Source organism: Podarcis bocagei, assembly GCF_964188305.1.
Source record: "Podarcis bocagei genome assembly, chromosome: 14".
NCBI classification, from domain to species: domain Eukaryota; kingdom Metazoa; phylum Chordata; class Lepidosauria; order Squamata; family Lacertidae; genus Podarcis; species Podarcis bocagei.
Window position 1 is genome coordinate 4,384,941 of NC_138139.1, and position 22,412 is coordinate 4,407,352.

Sequence of the window (22,412 nt, forward strand, 5' to 3'; positions counted from 1 at the left end):
GTGTTTGTGGAGGGAGTGCTCTTTGCGACCCAATCAAAACACGAAAAGAGAAGCTGCCACGGCATCAGCAGCTCTGCCGAAAATAAAAACTCAAACCAGATTACAGCATGCAGCGGGAATACAAAATACGGTTAGAAATAATGCTTCAGCTGTGAGATCTTTAGGCGGTGGAAATCAGGGCATAATTTAGTATAAGAGGAATGCGGGAGTCAGCAGACTCAGGGTGGGGGTGGCGGGGAATACATGGAGAGATGGAAGGGGAGACAGGAGGCCTTAAGACAGCTCCCCACCTCACCCCCAAAGCAGCAAAAAGCAGGGAGGGATGAAAGGAGAAGACGAAGGGCAGAAATGGGCACCTCTGCAGTTGCAAAAGATGCTCAAGGAATGGCCGGAAAACAGATGTGAAAAATGCAGGCAGCCAGTGCAAAACAGGAGTTTCTGATCATCTCCTAGCCCAGGGGTCAGCAAACTTTTTCAACAGGGGGCCGGTCTACTGTCCCTCAGACCTTGTGGGGGGCCAGACTATATTTTTGGGGGGGAAAGAAGAACGAATTCCTATGCCCGACAAATAACCCAGAGATGCATTTTAAATAAAAGGACACATTCCAGTCATGTAAAAACATGCTGATTCCCAGGCTGTTCATGGGCTGGATTTAGAAGGCGATTTGGCCGGATCCGGCCCCCGGGCCTTAGTTTGCCTACTCATGTCTAGCCTCTCCCTTGGGAGAGTTGTGCAGATGAGGCCCAGAAAGAGAGAAGGCAAGAGGCAACTGCATCTTGGAGATGGTGGCCCCTTGAAGGCACCTTCCCCATGTCCCACCCCACCCCCACCCCTACCAACACACACACACACCGCCCAAGCTGGAGCCAGCACAGCCAGGCACCATCTCTCAGCCTAGGTCTACCATGCAGAATTGTGGTTAGAGAACTATGAATACCACCCTCACTACTTGGAAGGGTAACAGAATAATAATAATGAGCTCAAGGTGGCGTATGCTTCTCTCTCTCTCTCTCTCTCTCTCTCTCTCTCTCTCTCTCTCTCTCCATTTTATCCTCACAACTGCCCTAGGAGGTAGCATATGCTGAGAGACTGCAACTGGCCCAACTGGGTGGGGATTACAAACCTCAACTTCTAGCACTCTAGCCACTACACCACATTGCCTCTCAATAAACCAAGTACAGTGGTACCCCGCAAGACGAACGCCTCGCGAGACGAAAAACTCGCAAAACGAAAGGTTTTTTCGTTTTTGAGTTGCCTCGCAAGACGAATTTCCCTATGGGCTTGCTTCGCAAAACGAAGCTTGCCCCGGGGGCAGCGGGTCTTCTCTTTTGAAGCAAGGGGCGGCGGGGAGAAGCGATCTTCTCCCCACAGCCCCAGGTCCGGGGACAGCGGGAAGCGCTTCCCGCTGCCCCCGGACCTCTTTTGAAGCAAGGGGCTGCGGGGAGATCGCTTCTCCCGGTGCTCCGAAGCGGGGCAGGGGGCGGGAACACCTGCCCCCACCACCCGGCTTCGGAACGCTGCTCTGAAGCGGGGCGGGGGGGCGGGAACACCTTCTGAAGGCGGGCGGGGGTCGAAAGTCTTTGTCCCCCCTGCCTGCCTTCCCAGGGGCTTTTAAATCGCCCCGGACAGCGGAGAAGTCCTCCGCTGTCCCGGGGCGATTTTAAAATGCCGCCCGCCAGCATTTTAAGATCGCCCGGACAGCGGAGAAGTCCTCCGCTGTCCCGGGGTTTTTTAAAATGCTGGGGGTGGGAAGAAAAGCCCTTGTCCCCCCCCCCCAGCCTTCAGAAGAGGTCCGGGGACAGACTGTCCCCGGACCTGGTCTGAAGGCGGTTTCCCTAGGAACGCATTAATTGATTTTCAATGCATTCCTATGGGAAACCGTGCATCGCAAGACGAAAAACTCGCAAGACGAAGAGACTTGCGGAACGAATTAATTTCGTCTTGCGAGGCACCACTGTACTGAAGTAGAGGATGTGAACACAAAGGGGATGGGAATGGGTTTTGGTAAAGAGCCAGTTTATTACACACACACCCCATCAATAACCTTTCATTTGCAATTTGCCATCTTATCGAGCTTTGACAATTATCACCCAGTCTCAACTTATGCTGGAACTGTGATGGTGTGTGTGTGTGTGTGTGTGTGTGTGTAGAATCCTTTGATTGTGTGAAAATCCTGTCCGCAATGCCTGCTTCCCCTGTTCAATCTGGATACAGATAGCGGATGATTGCTCCTTCCAAACACCTCAGAGAAGGAGAAGGAGCCTACCTGATAATCTTGTGGACACAACAGGGGTTCAAAAAAGGCACAAGCAGACCCCCACCTCCTCAGTTTATTGAGCTGCACTGCTGGACATGTGTATGCTTCACTCGCAAGGCTTAAAAGTGTCTCAGCACTGCAAACGGTTTAACACCTCCTAACAAAAGCAAACCCACACTCCCCAAAGTGTGCCGTCTCTTGCCAGGCAAAAATAATGTATAAATATATAAATTGACCGGGGCTTAATCCAGCCGTCAATGCAACGGCGCTGCTGTGTGGATTCCATTGATGTAAGCACTCAGGTTTTGCCTCCGGCCAAGAGCACCTCAAACAAGGCGTGTGCCCCACAAGCCGCAAAGCTGTATTGACTGATATTGCAGGTGTTGTTCCTTCAGTAAGAAACAATTATCGAGAAACACATTTAGTGAGAAAGAGGATAATCCAGAGATCAATGGCATGGATGTGTGCCAAACTGGCTTTCCAAGGATTTTTGAGCCCGACTCACCTGCTCTTGTTAATTTAGGATTATGCTCCTACATTTATGTGTGTGAGAGAGGGCTATTGTTTTATAAAACAAAGAGTGTGTTGTTTCTTTTCAAATTCACAGCGGAAGCAAAATCTCTCACAGTGTTGATTTTTTCATTTTCTTAGGGTGGTTGTCAGGCAATACCACGGACATATTTTTATTTTACAATTATATTTAAATCCTGCCTTTCCTCCAAGGAGCTCGGGGGGGCGCATGTGCCCCCTCCCCATTTTCTCCTCAAAACAAACCTGTGAGGACAATATGCTTTTCAGAGGTTAGGCTGAGGAGCAGTCACTGGCCCAGGGTGAGCTCCATGGATGAGTAGAGAGTTGAACCCTGGTCTCCCAGGTCCTGTTCTGACGCTCTACCAACTACCGTATATACTTGAGTATAAACCAGCCTTTTCAGCACATTTTTATGCTGAAAAAGCCCCCATGGCTTATACTCGAGGCGGGTGGCGGTGGCGGAGGGACGAGCAGCAAGAAAGGAGCCCAATGTCCATTTCCAGCCTAGGTCAGGACAGCCAGTGATTGCCTTGTTTCAGAAAAGGAGTGGGACTGACAACAAGATAAATTAGCAGGGATAGAAATTAAATCACACTAAGTATGCTTCACTTTTCCAGACACAAACTGCTAGCCCTCTGCAAGTGCCGCAGGAAGGCAAAGCCCTCCCTCTGCTTTGCTTCCCCAGGGATTTTATGCAGGGGAAAGCGGCTGGAAGAGAGGAAGATACTTCTCAAGTTGGCTTGGTGAGCAGCATGCCGAGTCAGCATGTTCTTGTTTTCTGGGCTGAACATGCCTGCTGGGAACCCCAAAGGCACCCCACCAACACACATGCATTGCCCCTGCCTTGATGGGAACCTCTGTGATCGCCATTCTCCTGGAAGCCTCTGGGCCAAAGGCCATTAGACATTTGGCTCCTCTGCATCTGTTCCCCACCTCAGTAACACCTAGAAGAACCTCTGTCCTCGTATCACAGATGTTCCACCTTTCTGTCCCCTGCCCAAGAATCTTTGGGTGTCTGTGGCAGTGGGTAGACAGGGAGAAGCAGAAACCCATCATGACATCACCATGAGAAAGGGCAACCTCGTGTTGCGTCTCCCCTGGCTGCTTTGACTTATCTCATCCCTGATGCTGCAAAACTGAGGCTTTCACATCCACTCCTCTCCCACCACCAACGGCGAATCATTGGTGAACAGTGGTGGGGAAATTCTTTGCTTAATGATGTCAGGGGTTTGGGAGGGAGAGAGGGATCTCAGCACAGAGCTGCAATTTTCATTGGAAACCTTGTGTTTCTGATTGTGGTTGGGTCTACCCCAAGTTACTATGGGTAGAAGAAGGTGATAGAATTGGAACCCATTTTCACAAACCTGCTCCATCTGCAAACACCAGGATTTAAAAGGCAGTCTCATCCTCATTATAGTGTTCTCTTATCTAGAAGCCACTGTTGATGCAAGTGACAATATGTAGCATTGTGATGTTAACCAACAAACCACAACCAAAGCCATAATATGGATATAGAAGTGCATCTTTTAAAGCCAAGTACCTTCCTTTATGAACTTTTTTACTCAGCTTCACATACGCAAATGCCTGCTTACACAAAAGTCCTCACCCTCTTAAGGGCTGATGGGAAAAGTGGAACAATATCAGACCAATGGCAATTTACTCACTGACCACAGGTTGCCACCATCCCTTTGTTAGAAGAGCAGTTATAGCTTTCACGCAGCAGGGTACTGCAGGTATTAATCTGCATTTTTTAAAACGAAATTTTGCATTTATATGTATTCTTAAAGGTATTTCTCTCTCCAAAGATGTGTTTCTTAATGTAGGTTTCCTCTCAAAGCAGAAGTCCTAACAGGAACTTTGATATGATTTTTGAGCTGAAAATTTGGGAAGTGTGAGAGCCAGTGGAGAACCTGATCTGCACATTAGCCTACGAGGCACAGACGAGGTCAGTTCATCCTGGAATTTGCAAAGATTGCATTCCTCAGGCAGTCTCTCTCTCTGCCCTGGCTCCACTCAAAATGCATGCATGAATCTTATTCTAAGAAACATCATGCATTTAGAAAACGACTGAAGAAAACACTGGGGATGACATTTTTCTAGGCATAAGGGCTCCCCTCCCCCCATGAGGAAGGGGATATTAATAGATGCAGCCCCCCACCATCTAAAATGGTACAACCCAGGAAAGTCCAACCATTTGACTCTGCTGGAAAGCAGACTCTTGGATATGCCTGGTGGCAGGTGGGGGTGGTCTGGGGCTCTAGCCTAAAGCCTTATAAGATGGAAAACAATAGCAGGATATGCTAGTCCGGCAAAACACAAAGATGAACGTATTGCTGGTCTCCTGGCCTTTAAACAAAATTAGATCTTCCCACCATGAGTTCATGAATCAAAGCTTTATGAAGAACCATCCTTTTCAAAATTGCTGGCTGTATTCGATGCAGCTCCTTAGTGGCTTACCCTGTGAAGGATCTTTATGGGCAATAAAGCCTGCAAACTTTTACATAGCATCAGCTGCTCTTCCTGGGTCATGATGAAACAATAACACCATAAACACAATAACTAGGTTTGTTCTGGTACAGCTTATACTGGAACAAACTTAGCTGGTCTATAAGGTGCTACTGGACAATTTTTTTTTATTTCGACTGCTTCAGATCAAGAAGGCTACCTACCTGAACCATAAACACACTCAAGGCTTAGAGGCAGCTCTTGCCATATCCAACCATGGTGGGGTAGGCCTGTTCCAGAGAGCAACTCAAAGTACAGACTGGCCTCTCAAGGCTGCTCTGCCTATAAAGTAGCTTAGCTCTCTAGTGAAAGAGCAACACCAGGACGGAACCAGCACCCATCAGCTGGAAATAATTCACCCATCCCAATTTGTCCTCTGTGAATTTTGAAGGCAGACGCTTCCTGTTTACACCAGGTGTAAATAGTCATCAACTCTGATAACAACATTAGGGGTTCACTCCCAACAGTATGGCGGTGGCCATCAAGATCAGTACTGACAGCTAATATTTAACAGTAACAGAAAAGCTGTGGGGGCCACGGGTGTGTCAATATTTAACAGATTCTAAGAGCTGACATGCAATATAATTTAGTAAATTTGGAGCTACAAGAGATACTTTCCACAAGGTAAAACTACACAGCTTCAGTTGTAGATAGGTAGCCGTGTTGGTCTGCCATAGTCAAAATAAGAAAAATTCCTTCCAGTAGCACCTTAAAGACCAACTAAGTTAGTTCTTGGTATGAGCTTTCGTGTGCATGCACACGAAAGCTCATACCAAGAACTAACTTAGTTGGTCTTTAAGGTGCTACTGGAAGGAATTTTTCTTATTTTGTACACAGCTTCAGCAGTTCTTTACTAGTCCATCCTTAAATCTGAATAATATTTTCATGAAAATGTTGGATACCATTTGTTGAGGATTATGATGATGGTATTTTCAAGTTGCTGTGGCTTAACCTCATCGTCTGTTTGACCTGGAAGTGTTAAAGTGCAATACAGTACTATGCATGTCTACTCAGAAGTAAAGGCTGCTGAAGTTCACCTGGACTTATTTTTTAAGTTTGTGTGTATAGGGTTACATTGAACATTATTATTTATTTCTCACATTCCTACTCCACTTTATTATTAAAAATATGACTCAAAAGGTCATACAATAACAATAAAAAGTTATTGGAAACTGGGTAAGTGGACAATAAGCAAGTTTGGTGGGTGGGAGCTACCTGATGCCCCTCAGGTGTGAAGGAGCTGTGGGTGGGAGGAAGGATACTGTAATTCACCGTATGATCGCCACCACCGCAGAATCGCTGCAGCCCATTTTTCTGGCCCAAAAATTGGTTTCAAAGCTTTCACGCATAATCGTCGCAGGGTAACTTCTGAGGCTCTGCTAGGCCTCAGGGCCCTTGCTTTCCTCCTCCAGCCACCGCTGCCCCTGCACCCCTCGTACCCCACTGTGTCGGCCATGAGCTCCCAGGCCGCTTTGGCTGCTTCCCTGGGCTTGGCCAACTCACAGCAAATGGCCAGGAACTACTGCGGAGCTGTTCCACCCAGGGGTGTAGGAAGGGGGCAGGCGGGGGGCAGTCCGCCCCGGGTTCCATCATGGAGGCGGGTGTCAAAAAGGAACAATTACTGCCCTACTAGGGTGGTTCATTAAAACCTTTTTTTTTATCTTACTACACTAGGGATTATATAGCTATATCTGAATTTTCATGCTTATCAGTTAATATCTTGACCCTCCTCCACGAAAATAACTGTTTACTTGGCCGTTTTCATATGTCGTGAAGGCTGAAATTTCAATTCAGTGGAGCCAAAACATAATCCATCCTGTAGATTTAAGTATCTGTCCAGAGTCACCTCCTTGTTATCAGAGGCCCTTAATCCACATTCCTTTGTAAGAAAATATGAAATAACGTAACACTATTTTTGCAGGCAAAAAAAAAAAAAAATCAATGGGGGGGGGGGGTGACAAGAAATTTTCCACACCAGGTACCACCTGGACCTTCCTATGCCCCTGGTTCCACCTCGCCCAAAGAGCAAGACAAGGGTGATAAGGAGCCTGCGCTTGCACCCCGTGATATGCTGCCCAAGAAGGAGAGGCAGTGGGCGAGCAACCACCTCCACTGCCCTTCTGTGACCCCTTCCTCTGCCTCCACCCCCAGCAGAACCATCTCCCAGAGGCTGGGTGGGTGTGGGAAACAAGGACCCCACCACCGTCTCCAAATACGCTGCCACAGGTGGTGGAGGCAAGCGAGAGAGGCGGGTGTGGACTCAGGGACCAGAAGCCGCGATGAAGACGGCAAGGGCAGAGGGGCAATCATCCGAACAACCAGGCAGCCCTCTGGGGCAGCAGCAGTGGCAGTCGGAGCTCTGGCGTGGAACATGGCACAGATGGGGACTTCAAATATTGTTTGCACCCCCTTTTTTGTATTACAAATTTGGCATAAAACCTGCAATGATTATGCTGCGAATTACGGTATGGAGTCAGAGAATGATGAAGCCATTTTTAGTGTTGGTTAGTTCAGGGGTTCAATTTTATTCTCAACCAGATACATGTCAAAGGCAACTATCCCTAAAAGCTCATAGCTTTAAATACAAAGGAAGTGTCTAGATGTAGTGGGGTGGTGAAGAACCCCATCCTGGTAGACTGTGTGATTTCATTTTCTCTTTTTTTGATCTATACATTTCCACATCAATTTGAATTACTGCTGCTGCTGCTGCTTCTACTACTACTACTATTTAAAAATGCTCATGAAAATCCATCAGCATTTTGGGGCACATTTTTCTGAATGCACACATTTTTGCATGCAATTTCCTCCAGTCTAATGCTTTTTTTAAAAAAATGTCACTTTCACTAATCTATGCATTTTTATACATGATCACCTCTGATATTCTCATTAGTGTACATGTTGCTTGGTTGTACTGCAAAATTCAGAGAAGGGTGAACTTGGAAGTTCAGCCGTCCTTCAGCTTCCAAATCATTCTGGGGACTGTGAATTAGGTAAGCTTGCAATAAACATCAAACCAAACAAATTCTGTCTCCCCAATCTCTAATCCAGGTCAGCAACCTTTTTCAGCCGTGGACCAGTCCACCGTCCCTCGGACCATGTGGTGGGCCAGACTATATTTTGAAAGAGGGGAAAAAATGAACGAATTCCTATGCCCCACAAATAACCCAGAGATGCATTTTAAATAAAAGGACACATTCTACTCATGTAAAAACATGCTGATTCCTGGACCATCCGCAGGGTGGATTTAGAAGGCGATTGGGCCGGATCCGGCCCCCGGGCCTTAGGTTGCCTACCCCTGCCGTAATCATTCCCCATGCCTCCACGCTCGCCCAGAGACCAACATTTATGCTTGCCTTTTTCCGGTTTTGAAGATATCATTCACTAGCTTGGAATGTCGGGCTCAGATTATAAACACCTGGCTGCCTCTGTGAACAGCTCCACCTTGGAGGGTGTGCTAGAGGCGTGGAAGAAACTTTGCTTTTTAAAAGAAGCTCCTCAAAATTAAATGTTCTGCTGCTTTCAGGCCTCTTGATTGCCCAACTAGGCTCAAACGCTGAACTTTAGAACTGGCAATGCTTACTGGCAAGACGACACCACCAACCATGTGTTAATGCTGATGGATGCACTTCCTTGGTGTGCCAGGAGCCTTTCGCTCGCCTCAAACCTTCCCCCGTGCACCCAAGGCGTATGATCATCAGCACTCTCTGGCTTCTTCTGTCATGTCCAATTGCTTAACCAGCACCGCTTCGTAGTCGGGATGCTTTGCTTTGAGACTGCTTCAGCTGATTTAGCACGATGCTCTGCTGTCCACCGACAACTCCCTCCCCGCCCGGATCCTGAGGCTTGGCCAGCCCTCAGAGACCAGGGCCCCTCCAATGTTTTAATAACATTTTGCTCTGCTGGTCTAATTAACTCCGTCACTGTATCTGCAGTCAGATAAAATGCTCATTTCACACCACATTAATTTTTATCAGCTGAACATTAAGCAGCACAAAGCTATCTATGCTTGGTTTAATTTACATACTGACGGAAGCTACAAAGCATTACGGCAACTGACTGCAAAGCAAATCAGTCGAAATGGCACCAAATATGGCAAAGGAAGGAAGGAAGGAAGGATAAAAGAAAGGAAGAAAAACAAGGAGTAAGGAATCAACAGATGTTGACGGCTGCAGCACAGCCTATGTCAGACGTTGGGAAACCTACAGCACCTGTTTAGCTAGAGATGGCAGAGAAAGAATAAATACAGGAGTGAGTCCTCAATCATACCAGCTCCAGCTTACTTAAAACTTCTGTGTATCCCCAGTCTTAAGGCTTGATCTTTCAACTCCAGATTTCTGGCAATTTAGCAAGATTTTCATAGGAAGGAATCCCAAAGGTCATCTATTCCAACCCCCTGCAATGCAGAAATCAATGCTAAAGAATCCCTGACAGATGGACACCCAAGCTCTGTTTTAAAATCACCAATGACAGTCGGTGCACCACCTTCTGAGGGAGTCTGTTCCACTGTTGAACACTGTTGAACTTTATTACCATCAGGAAGTTTAGTTGGAATCTCCTTTCTCATCATTTGTATCCACTGGTTCAAGTTCTCCCCTCCAAAGCAGCAGAAAATAAGCTTGCTCCATCCTCCAGGTCCAGCCCTTCATTTTGGATGCAAGTTCTTTGCTTCAGAGGGAAGGGTTGTGGTTAGATGATCACTGATGCAGGGAGGAGCCTGGTGGTGCTGGACTGTCAGCAGAACCTGATGGAATGACCCGGCCTCCCATCTCTTCCTTGAGAAATCTCCCTGGGCACCATGGCAGGCTCTGCCAACCTATTTCCCTCCATATGTTTTTGGACAGCCATGGGGCTGATCAGAATTGTAGTCTGAAATATCTAGAGGGCACCAGGTACACCATTTCCCTCTTGTGTATTGCACTTTTCCACCATCATGGAACTCCAGGCAGCATATATTCCTGGGCTGTTCTCTTTCCAGGCACTGGGCAGACCCTTTTGGGTTCAGCAAGGGGGCTGCAGCCGGTGTGCTCAGACTATACCTTGGTTATGCTCTAGAGCAGCGGCTCCCCATCTTTCCTTCAGGATCCTGACACCTTGGTTCCAAACTTATATATTGCCCCTACCCTATAAAAAGCGTTATTCAGAATAGCAGTCTGCACAATCCACTAAGGAAGGTAACAACATAATGAAATTTAAAACAGTAATAATTAAATGCAACAAACAATTAATTTGTTCGAAATCCAGTTAAAAAACTATTTAATTTAATTAAGTCAACAGAATGGATGAACTTGATCCAGTGATACCAGTTTTTCAAAGTCTGATGGTCATTTGCGCCTTCAGTGCCCGCTGCCTGCCTTGCTTGCCTCTTAGCACCCTCCTAGGTAATCCCACCCCCTCCAGGGTTTGGTACCACCAACTATGGGAACCACTGCTCCAAAGCAGCAGTCATCAACCTGGTGCCCTCAATATATATTGGATTGCAACTCCCAGACTGACTGGGACCTCCAAGCCACAGTTCCAGCGAAACATGTCTGCCTTAAGTCTCCTTGGTTTCAGCAGTACTGATGACTGGGAAAATACAATGTCCCAATTTTAAAAAGCACTGCCTGATGTTCTGACCCCACCACTTCTGCCATGACAACCAAGTCACAGCTGTGTATTTATTGCACAACTAAACTTGGATTAGTTTGGAAGAACCTGGCCTTTGCCTGTATTGCTAAACACTCTCCTCCCCCTTTTTGAGGAGTTGCTTTTGCTTCCAGTTCCCTGGCCACTGCTGAACATTCAGCTTTTCCTCTCCGGCACGAGTGTTTTGCTCCGCAAAGTGCAAGAGGTCACCAGCACTGCAACTCCCTTGTAAGCAAGAAAGCACAACAAAGGCCTTCAGGGGAGGTTGGAGGAAAGAGCACAGCTGCATTGTTAATATGCAGCGCATAATGACATCCAAAGTGGATCCTGGAATGTTTTAGATTTTCTTCCCTCCAAGAGGGCTGAGAAAGAGACGGGCTTCCACCCTAGCCAAAAATGCCTTTTGCTCACTGCCTCTTCCTTCCCACTAAAATAGCTCCTGGTGCTCTCATAGTTAACATGATCGGTGACATTTGGAAATCACACAACCAGCCCCCATTGGTTCTCACACTCCCTCACTCAGTCGCTCTAAATTCACTTAAGTCAAGACCCTCACAGGGCATCTTGGTCAAATCCTCCCCAGGCCCTCCAGGATGCTTATCACTTTCCCCAGAGATTAAGGAGGACAATGATTGGGCTTTTGTTCGCTTCTGAAGAGCCGGATAGGTCTGCTCTTTCATGCCTTCCTTTCTGTGCACCTTGAAATGCAGGTGGGGATGGTGTGTGTGTGTGTGTGTGTGTGTGTGTGTGTGTGTGTGTTAGGAGGGGAGGAAGAGAAGTGAGACACTTCCAGCTTCAGTGCATCCTCTGAACAGTGCAGAGAGTTCATTATAAAGGCTGAGCAGTCGCTGAGCGTAACTCTATTTGGAAACAAATCAATTTAAAATGTCATATTAATTATTTATGAATGCCGACATCAGCGAGGATTCAACTCAAAAATGTGGCTGTGCGCTGCCCATCGGCGCCTCCCTAATGAATGTGGCAAGGCAATGGCCAGGTGCAATTATTGGCTCATTCCATGAGTCAAGTTCCTTCTCCTCTCTTTGCTCCCAGACATCACCAAGGGCTCCCAAACATCTTTTGGCAACCTACATTTACCCTTATTTAGTAAGTTCAGGCGTGGGGGACCTTTACTCCCTCCTTATCACTGTCAAATCCCAGAGCTGTCCCTACCAAGCGTTCAAAACTCCCATTGTTCTAGGCACATTTTGCGACAGGGAATTTCATTAGCGTGAGTAGCTTCTAAGCTCTGGGCTCAGTACTGCACCTAAGATTTCAGATTAAAACTGCCAGGTGGAAGGAAAGGAGGAACTTTTTCTGCCTCCCCACTTCCAGCTTCTCTCTGAAGACTGGAAAAAAGACCATCTTAAGAATATTAAGAGGGTGGGCAGGGGAAGGACTAGACCATGCGAAAAATGAACATAATATTTTAGCTGCAGTTCATTCATTTTCAGCTTTGTATTCTTGTTATAAAAAAGCGTGCCTAGACATTCTGTTGTCACACCCATAACCTAGGTTTAAGTGTCACTTAGCTCCTAGCTTTCATATCTCAGTTTCTAACACTGGTCTCTACCATAACACTAGAATTCATGAACATCAAAGGAACTTGAATGTTGGAAGATTCAGGACAGACAAAAGAAAGGACTTCTTCACGAAGTACATTGTTAAACTATGGAACTTGTTTCCACAGGAGGTAGTGATGGCCACCAACATGGATGGCTTTAAAAGAGTATTGGACAAATTCCTGGAAAGGCTATTGATGGCTACTAGCCTTGACGACTATGCTCTGGCTCCACAGTCAGAGGCAGAGGCTACTAGCTGCCTGACACTGGAGACCACAGGAGCGGAGAGAGACTCTTGAGCACATGTCCAGCTTGCTGGTTTTCCACAGGCATCTGGTTGGCCATTGTGAGAACAGGCTGCTGGACTAGATGGCAACTGGCCTGATCCAGCAGACTCTTCTAATATTTTTATGTTCTTTAGGCAGAGTAAGGCAGGTGCCATGGGGCAGGGCAGTCCCCCACCATTCTCCTTGGGTCCCCTAAGCTACCACACTGCCCTCAGGTATGGTGGAAGATACTCTCCCATCACTATGGTTACAGTCTGGTTGGAGCCTGCCTTTTCCCTTGCCACCCTTAAATATTGTTCTTGCTTGTGTTCCAGGGTGAAACCCACCAACTCTGAGCTCAGTAAATTCCTCTGCTAGAGATTCACAGGCAATTTCCCCTCTGCCACATTCCCAGCCTTTTTCTGAGCGCTGGGTTCTTCCGCCAGTCGTGTCACTTGACTTCTGACTTTTGATGACCAAGATGGAGAGTTGACTGCCAGGCGGCCGTCGGGAAGAAAACATCACATGGTTGCAAGGGAGCAACGATCAGGCTTGACAGGCGGGATGCTGCTCCTGTTCTTCTTCTAGATGCCTTTTTGACAGCAGCAAAATGGTTTCCCTGCTTTCCATCTCCAGAAATATGACAGGGGCTCCGTTTGCAGGAAGAGACAGGCTAAGCTCCTCTCCCCCCACCCTCTCTGCTTTGGTCTACTACAGGCTTCAAATCTTAAACTGGCTGAAGCTTGGAGGAAAGGGGTAAGACATGTCCTTGCAGGCTTTTGCAGGGCTGGCAGGTAAAAGTTCGGTCAATACTGGCAACAACGTAGAGTCCTTCAAAGCCTGTTGGAAGCAGGCTGGTTATGTGGGTACAGGACAGGCTGCGTGGCTCACACAGCTTTGTCCTCCAATAGAAGGGTTGCCTCATTCTGCCAAATGATAAGGCCTGACTTGGGCTTTTGCAATCAGTAACTATTAGCTAGCCCCATATTCACCTATATTTGGGGTGCCCTTTCTTCCCTCAAAATTTCAATTATTTTGCTAATTTTGATCCTGGTTTCTGAAAACCTAGATAGCTCATAATAACAGGTCACTGAAAGCAGAACTGAAATTGACGTGCCTCTCAAAATTCTCCTCTGCAAGGATTATTATTATTCTCCAAAATTCTCTGATGAGGCAAATATTTGTTAGATATGTGATATTTAGCCTTCACATTGACATCTGATGTGCTTGCAGACATGGCTGGAATTTGACCTTATATGACGGCTGACATGCAATACACGATTGAATTGATTTTATATTATTCCATCCATTCGTTTAAGCAGTCAGGAAACCAACCAATTTCTATTTTTGATTTCCTAACCTCAGCACTGGCATCAAATGTTTGACTTCAAAATCTGAATTGCAAAATGTGTCTAATTTTGAATTTACTTGAAACTGTACTGTTGGCCTAAGAGAAGTCCTGCCTCAAGAATTCACTTTGTGAAAGAGTTGCAGAGGCGGGGGTTGTTCAAGCAGACTTCAACATCATTAATTCATATGTCAAATCTTAATATAACAAATGCACCAATATTTGTTTATTATGCTTTTATTTCACCATTACTTCAAGGAGCTTAAGGAAGGATATGAGGCTCCCCTCGCAACAACCCCGTGTGGGAGATTAGAATAAGATGGTGAGACAACCCCCCCTCCTGTTACATATTACGGAGAAAAGTGACTTCATTTTACTCCCCTCACAAAAGGTCCTAGGACCTATTTGTCTGTAATTTGGGCAGCTTAATCCATTCTGAAGGGCTCTTGTGCCTATAAATTTCATCGACTTTGGCTGAAGGGTAGAAGGAATTATGTCCATTTTTATATTTCCCATTATAGTGAATAGAGAGTACCAGAGCTTCATTTTATACACAGTAGCTGGGAACCTGGCGCACAGATTGAATGAGCGAGAGCACAGAATGACTCAGAAACAGGTCAGAAATGCTCAAAAATGGACAAATCCAAGACAAATATTAAATATTAACAAATCTTAGCCAAACATTTCTGCTTTCACTTTCTTCAGTTGTATACACACATATATGGATGTACACAAATCCTGTATCTACTCCCCATTCTAAAATTTAGGTTGCAATCCTATGTATATTTATTTGTGACTAAGCTCCACTGTACACAGTGGGACTTTATGAGTCACTATGCACGGGATTGTGGTAGATCTCTGGATGATTCCCAACAATGGTTTCTGACTTCCACTTGTTTAACAGCAGCAGCAACAGAAGGTCTCTCCACCCACCCCGCCCCACTCCTAAATCAGGGTGGCTCATGGGATGCATTTGGCCAGTGGCTCCTCCCATTGAGCTGCCATTTTGTACCTGGATCCAATTGGTGGACCTTGGGGCTCTAGCAAAACGAGAGAGAGAAAGGGAAGGAAGGAAGGAAGGAAGGAAGGAAGGAAGGAAGGAAGGAAGGAAGGAAGGAAGGAAGGAAGGAAGGTAGGTAGGTAGGTAGGTATTGGAAGTCTGAAGGAAAGGAGGTTCAATCTTAAAGGATGATAACTCGTGGAACTCATGTGGGGAAAAACAAATTCAAAAAGGACATCTTGAAAAATGCATCCAAAGGCACAGCACAAACTATACTGTAATGCAAGAGGAGCTGTCCTGGGGGACATGTGGGGGGAGGGAGGGACAGTTTGGAGCACGTGGGACTCAAAAGTTCCTGTGGAACCACCAGCCAGCCTTCCTCTAGGGCAGAGAAGGAAGCCATCGTCCCCACCCCCACCCCAACAGCTCATTACAGATTCCTTTTGTATCACAACTTGTTTTAAAACCGTGAAATTAGTTCTGGCAGAGTGTGCAAAGAAACACCCCAGAGATGAGACTGAATGAGTTATGTAAGGTTTCCACACATCCCACATTTAATTGTTAACTCTTCATGAGCTTAAGTTGGAGAATAAATATGCAAATATTCGGGGGTGGGGCAGAACAGGCAGATCCACATGTTATAGTTGCTACAGGAAACACCAGGGTGCCAGCCATCTGAAGTGGCCCACCTGAGCCAGTAGTGCCTACTCTGACTGGCCACAGCTCTCCAGGGTCTCCGGCAGAAAACCATATTTCCCAGCACCTTCTTCACTAGAGACACTTCCAGGGATTGAACCCAGGGTCTTCTGCAGGCAAAGCAGCTGCTCTGTGCTTGAACTCTGGGCCTTCCCACCTGGCTTAACATGTTACATAAGAACCGAAGGAGACCCCTGCTGGATCAGGGCTTATCTAGTCCAGCATCCTGACCAGATGACTGTGGGAAACCCCAAGCAGGACTCCGGTACAAGGGCACGCCCCTCCTAGGGCTTCCAGAAACTGGCATTCAGAAGCATTGCTGGCTCTGACCATGGAGGCGTGAATTTGTCTAATCCTTCTTTAGTATCTTTTTAAATATCTTAAGCTGATGGTTAACAAGGCCTCCTGCAGGAGTGAGTTCCATAGTTCAACTATGTGCTGCATGAAGAAGTCCTTTCTTTTATACGTCTTCAGTCTTCCACCATTCATCTGGGCTGGATGTCCACAAGTTATAGTGCAATACAAGATGGGGAAAACCCTTTCTCTATCCACTTTCTCCATGCTAGGCATAATTTCATAAAGTTTCATCAGGTTACCTCTTACTGGCCTTTTCTGTAAAATCTCAAATGCTGCAATCTTTCCTCATAGGCGAGTAACTCCGTCCCCTCAATCACTTGCTTGCCCTTTACGGAACCTTTTCCAACTCATCATTTTTGAGGTGAGGTGAGCACAAAGGCTACGTCTTGTGTCAAAAGAATTGCACTGACCAGTGATCAAATTTAAATAACTAAGCAAATGATGAATCAACTAATACTCATTAACCAACTAAGATTTGTTGTATCAGGTGACAAAGTCAAAGTTGTTTATTATCTGATCTTCATCATCCATGGGGCCTTTCCCCCTGATCTTTGTCCCAGCTCAGTGGCAAAACATCTACCTTGCATGGAAAAAGTTTAATTCCTGGCATTTCAAGGTAAGGCTGAAATGTCCCCTGCCTAAAATCCCGGACAACTGTTCCCAGTCTGTGTAGGGAATACTGGGCTAGATGGACCAATGGTCTGACTCATTGTGTGGCTGTTTTCTATGTTCTAGACTCTTGATCACAATCTGGAGTCAGAGACAATGTGCATCCTCATATGGTTCCTTCCCCTGTGGTTCTTTCCCTTTGGTTGAGCTGTGGCAGGAATGGGGCAATCTATGCCCCACTGAAATGTTTCAGGATTCTAACCGCCATCAACCCCAATGAGGGATCAGGGGAGTTGGAGTCCAATAGCTTTTGGGGAAAAACAGGTTCCCCATCACTGATCTACTGGATAATTGGAACAGAAACAGCTGTCTTACACTGGGGCAGCCTATTTGTCCACCACATGGTCCACTTTGCTCTGACCGGCAACAGTTCTCCAGGGTCTCAGACAAAGAGGGATGCCGTATCCTCACCTGCTGTTTGAGCCTTCTAGCTGGATAAAACCTGAGACCGTCTGCATGCAAAGCAGATGTTCCCCACTTAGCTATGGTCCTGCTGTCTACTTTCTACTTATGGCAAATGCTGGAAATCCTCAAATCACCTTCCCAAATGTACTGCTCACTGTGACCCCTTCTGTCTCCCCATTTCCCCTTTTCAATCACAGCCATGATGCAGCATCTGACATCAGCTAAAGCAATGCACAGATGTGACTGGTTCTGTGGAAGAGGCCTTTGCTGTTGGGTGCGCTGCCCGCTACCCCCGCCCTAAGTTTGAAAGTGATTCACACACAGAGGGTTAGCCCAACCCAATGGGATAATCTGTTCCATGGGTGTGCCATGGGCCTGGGAATAATGATGCACCATCTTCCCAAATAATGTTAAATGCTGTTACAAGAGTTGAATGCCTCCTCCTCTCTCTGCTGGAGAGGGTTGCAGGCACTCACCCAGGGTCTGTGGTCCTTTGGAGAATTGAAACACCTTCAGTCTACAAAGAGGGAGTCCAGATCTGGCAGCATAGCCATTTGAAGAGGGGCTTGTATCCTTCAGCAGTGCAACCCTGGAGTCCAAGGCATCTTTTCCTGTCAGTCCTGCAGCCATCCTGCCCAACATGAATTCCAAACCTTCTTCTTCCCAGCAACCCTTGCTCAAAACTCTCTTCCTATGCCTCACACCCTGGCAACCTCTCAAACCCCCAGTCTCTGTTCACATCTCAGTGTAAGGGAGATGTTCTCTTGCATTGCCAACGGCCCTTGATGGCCCTGTATTGTTTCTTAATGGCCCCAGCTTGGCCAGGACGTTTTTGCATAGGTTTCCCCGGGAATTTCTCAGCAGTTTTTATTTATCCCTTCACATCCCCAATCATCAAAATCCTAGCATTTATTAATTTCTAGGTTTTTGCCATGCCCCCCCACCCCGCCCATCTATAACAATACTTAACTGAAACAAACCCTTTAGCCGGTCTGGAAAGAAAGTTTCTGTTGATGGGGGAATGGAAAGGGCATTTAATTTCTAAAGCATAAAGTGAAAAGAGTTAAGCATTTTGTCTGGATCACAGAACCATGAGTACTGGCATCCTTCAAGATGCTGAGAGAAATCTTGGGGAGCATGTCTCAGATTGAGTGCTCCTTCACTCATTGGCATAGCGTGGGGGGACCGTAGCCCCAGGGACATGTTTTTGAGGGGGTGCAACCAGGCTTTCCCATGATGCGCTCCTTCATTAAGGGAAGCTGCGCCCAGGCCCAGGCTTTGGTGAGGTAGTGGGAGCGGCAGCGGCAGCTCCTTCTCCTTAGGGCCAACCTTAGGCTGGCCAAGAGGTAGGGGGAGGGCGCAGATCCCAACTGGCCACAGCTCCTCTGCTGGATCAGGCCTGACCTGGGGATGGAAGTGGTGGGGAGGAGAAGCAGCAATGGCTGTTTTGGTGCCCCTCTCCTCTGTTGGGATCTGGCACATGAGTGTCCCCTCCCCACGTGCCCTGCTCACCCCTGGTGCACACACTCAATGCCCCGGGTGGCGATAAGAGACGCTACAGCCCTGCCTTCATTGGCACCTTAGAAGCAAAGGGCAGAGCCTTTGCAACTTTCAGGGGAACGTCTTTTAAAATTTTCTGTTTATACCAGGGACACAGCAGAATTCTGTGCAGTCCACACCTTTAAAGCGAAATGATCAGGGTTACAGTTGCCAGACTTATACAGTGACAGAAATGCAGTCATCAATCAGATTCCACACCTATCCAAATTGTGTGGTGTTATTTTGCTTCAGTGCATATTTTAGGGGGAAATGCCTGGGGAAAAGCAGACAAAGCTGCTTGTTTTAGAAGAAAAACACGTACAAAATGCCTATTTTTAATCTGTGTGGGTTTATTGTTGCTTGTTTTTTTAAAAAAATAGTTTTTATTAAAGATTTTCTTGTGCTACAAAACAAACAAATAAACAGGGGAAAGTACATCTATTGTCTCCACTTTCAATTGTCTTCCAGGTGCTGTCTTCCAAGTGCAAAGATACAAGATGTGGAAGAGAAGTTGCCAAGTCTTATAAATCCCACTGACCACTACCCCCTCCTTCCGATTCATGTGGGTACAAATAATACTGCCATTGAAAGCCTTCAACCTATAACAAGGACTATGAGACCCTGGGCAGGAAGTTGAAGAGACTTTCTGTTGAAGGTTGTGGCCCAGGAAGAGATAAGAAAATACTGGAGGTATTAGATGAAGGCATTGAGAGGATGCTCATCAAATTTGCAGATGACACCAAACTGAGATGGGTAGCTAATGCCGTAGAAGACATAATTAGAACCTTAACAGATTGGAGAACTGGGTGCAAGCTAACAAAATGAAGTCAACGGTGTGATGCAGCAGCAAAAAAAGCTAATGCTATTCTAGGCTGCATCAACAGAAGTAGAGTGTCCAGATCAAGGGAGGTAATAGTACTTGGTAATAGTATTGCTTTGGTCAGACCACACCTGGAATACTGTGTCCAGTTCTGGGCTCCACAATTTAGGAAGGATGTTGACAAGCTGGATTGTGTGCAGAAGAGGGCAACCAAGATGATCAAGGGTCTAGAAGCCAAGTCTTATGGGGAATGGTTGAAAGAGCTGGGTATGTTTAGCCTGGAAGAGAGGAGACTAAGAAGAGATATCTTAAGCGCCATCTTCAGATATTTCAAGGGCTCTCACATGGAAGATGAAGCAAGCTTGTTTTCTCCTGCTCTGGAGGGTAGGACTCAAACCAATGGCTTCAAGTTACAAGAAAGGAGATTCTGACTAAACATCAGGAACAACTTTCCTTGGGAGGTTGTGGACTCTCCTTCCATGGAGGTTTTTAAGCAGAGATTGGATGGCCACCTGTCATGGATGCTCCTGGGGGTCCCTTCCAATTCTATGATTCTATGAATTCATGAAGTCTTTTTCACAGTTTGTTTACATTTAGTGAGAGGCACATTTGTCATAGACATATTGTGGTTGGGGAGAAGGAGGGAGATGGCCGTATTGTTCTTTTGTTCTGTTGCATAGTGTTAGTGTAGGGATTTGTGTCAGCATCACATGGGTAGGTCTTTTGTTTATATAGTTATTTATTTTTATTGACACTGTGAAAGATTAGGAGGACTAGATCTTGGTTGGTTGTGTTCAGCTTGTTTGTCTGGCTTGTTTCTTATGTTTTAATTGAGGGAGGGGAGATGTGTCTGGGAGAAGAGGAGCTGAGAAGAGCAGGGGCCCCAATCACAGTGGTTTTAGGGTAGAGGGAGACATGAATTGAGAGGGGGGCCAAGCCAGGTAAGGGCCACATAGTACAGACAGTTAGTGACTATGTCATGCCCCAGCTCCTGCTCCAACCTGGGCAATTGCGGCTCTGCCATCAGCCAGCCCTCGGGTGTAAGGCTGCTTTTGCTGAATCCAAGGTAAGCTCTGAATAATCCTCCCTCATCCAAGTGCCTCCACATCTGTGGAATTATTTCCCCAGGGAGGCTTACCTGGCACCTTCACTGCATATCTTTATGCTCCAGGCAAAAACATTCCTCTTCTCCCAGGCTTTGGCTGGTTAAATAATCGATGGCCTGTGATCCTTAGATTGATTGACTGATTGATTTTATTATCAGGGCTTTATTTCAACCGGGAGTTAGTTCTGGCACCTCTCAGGTGGGTGCCATTGCCATCATAAGAGAACAAGAGAGACATTCGTGGTGAATTCCAGAACCTCTTTTTCTAGAAAAATAGCACTGATTGTTGTTGTTATTATTTAGAAGAAAGTGTGTATGAAAACATGTCCCATTTTAATAAGGTGTTTTTTCTGTCTTCCAGTTTTGATAGCAAGAGCAGAAAAGGGGAGAAAAGAGTTATATTTGTGTATTGTATCTTGCAGATGTTGTCTTGGTTGATTACCATGATTAAGGTGTTGCAACTTTTGTGGGTGATTTTGTTTTATTGCATGCTGGTATTTTGTAATTGTCTTGTAATATTATATGCAAAATGGATTATTGGATTTTGTCAAGTTGTTTTTGGCCATGTTAATTGTTAAAGGATGGCCATGTGGTTTTTCTTGAATAGCCTTCATCTGTATGAGTTGCGAACCGCCTGGAGTATTGTAATGTAAAAAGGCAGTATACTAGTGAAAAATGAAATGAAATGAGTTTAATGCAGACACAGACTGAATGGAAATAGGGTCATCTGTTCTATCTCTAGTTTATACAAGTCTTCTATTTATGCAAGCTTGGGAGAGCGGCACATTTATGACAAGAGCATGAATGATTAACTAGGAACACCTTATTTGCACCAAAGTACCCCCAAGGTAAAGCCATATTAAAACCTTTACTCAAAACTATTACACCCAACACCAGCTTATAAAACAAAATCCATCTCATTTACCGTGTGTTCAGTTTGGAAGCTGCCACATTTGAAATCCTTTATTTGTATTGCAGGGAGCAGAAAGGCATTACCATTTATGATGACCTTCCCACCTCCTGGACTACTGTTTTTAGAAGCCCACAGAGGGGACCCATGATTTGGATAAAACTGGACAGTGTCTGGTGTGGGCCATGTGAATTTCATTGACCTGTATCCCCATAATTCTAGCACTGAGGTTGTCTTCATATTTCTTCTAGAGTCCAGATGAAAGGGCCGCAACTAAGTGGAGTTTGTCTGCCCAGTATTTATTTGTCTCTTTTCTAAAGTGTTTCATTGGATTTCTAAACTCTCAGCTGCACTAGATGGAAAAAGACCTCACCTAATCAGTGACAATTCTGTGAAGATTCTGATGATTCAAAAGGCATTTTCTGCTTAGGACTGACTGTTCTTTCTTTCTGCTGGCTGAGTTATAGGCAATAAAATATACCTTTGCAGAAGGAAACGCCCTGTAGTGTTACATAAGTCCTAAAAATGCATTGCAGTGTTTTGTTTTCACCCAACCAACCAAACAAAAAGACTGATCTTCAAGATCCGAGTCTAGAGAATTCTGAAGTAATCTGGTAAAATCACCGCAGAGAAAGTTACAAGAAGCCATTGCAAAACTCTTCACAGCTTAAAGTATTTCTGAACCCAGCTGGAATACTTTGCGATAGCTGCAGTACAGGCTCCAAAATCTCCACCCCTCCTTCATGGAGCAACCTGGGAGACCATCCATGCCAAGATGTAAAAATGAAACACACACAAAGCACAACATTTGGGCTT

General features: G+C 46.0%; 1 protein-coding gene and 1 long non-coding RNA gene across 5 annotated transcripts in view; one reads left to right on the forward strand and one right to left on the reverse strand.

Moving 5' to 3' along the window:
• Positions 1 to 22,412, reverse strand: part of RORA (RAR related orphan receptor A) — a gene marked incomplete at its 5' end in the record, with an annotated part of 381,112 nt that overhangs the window by 176,275 nt on the left and 182,425 nt on the right. The window lies entirely within an intron of this gene.
• On the forward strand, positions 15,096 to 22,044 carry LOC308573605. Of its 2 annotated transcripts, none has more exons than XR_014002133.1 (3): positions 15,096 to 15,235; positions 19,230 to 19,451; positions 21,665 to 22,044. It is a non-coding gene; the product is annotated as an uncharacterized lncRNA (long non-coding RNA). The 2 variants fall into 2 exon arrangements; XR_014002134.1 differs by having other exon boundaries at positions 19,230 to 19,323.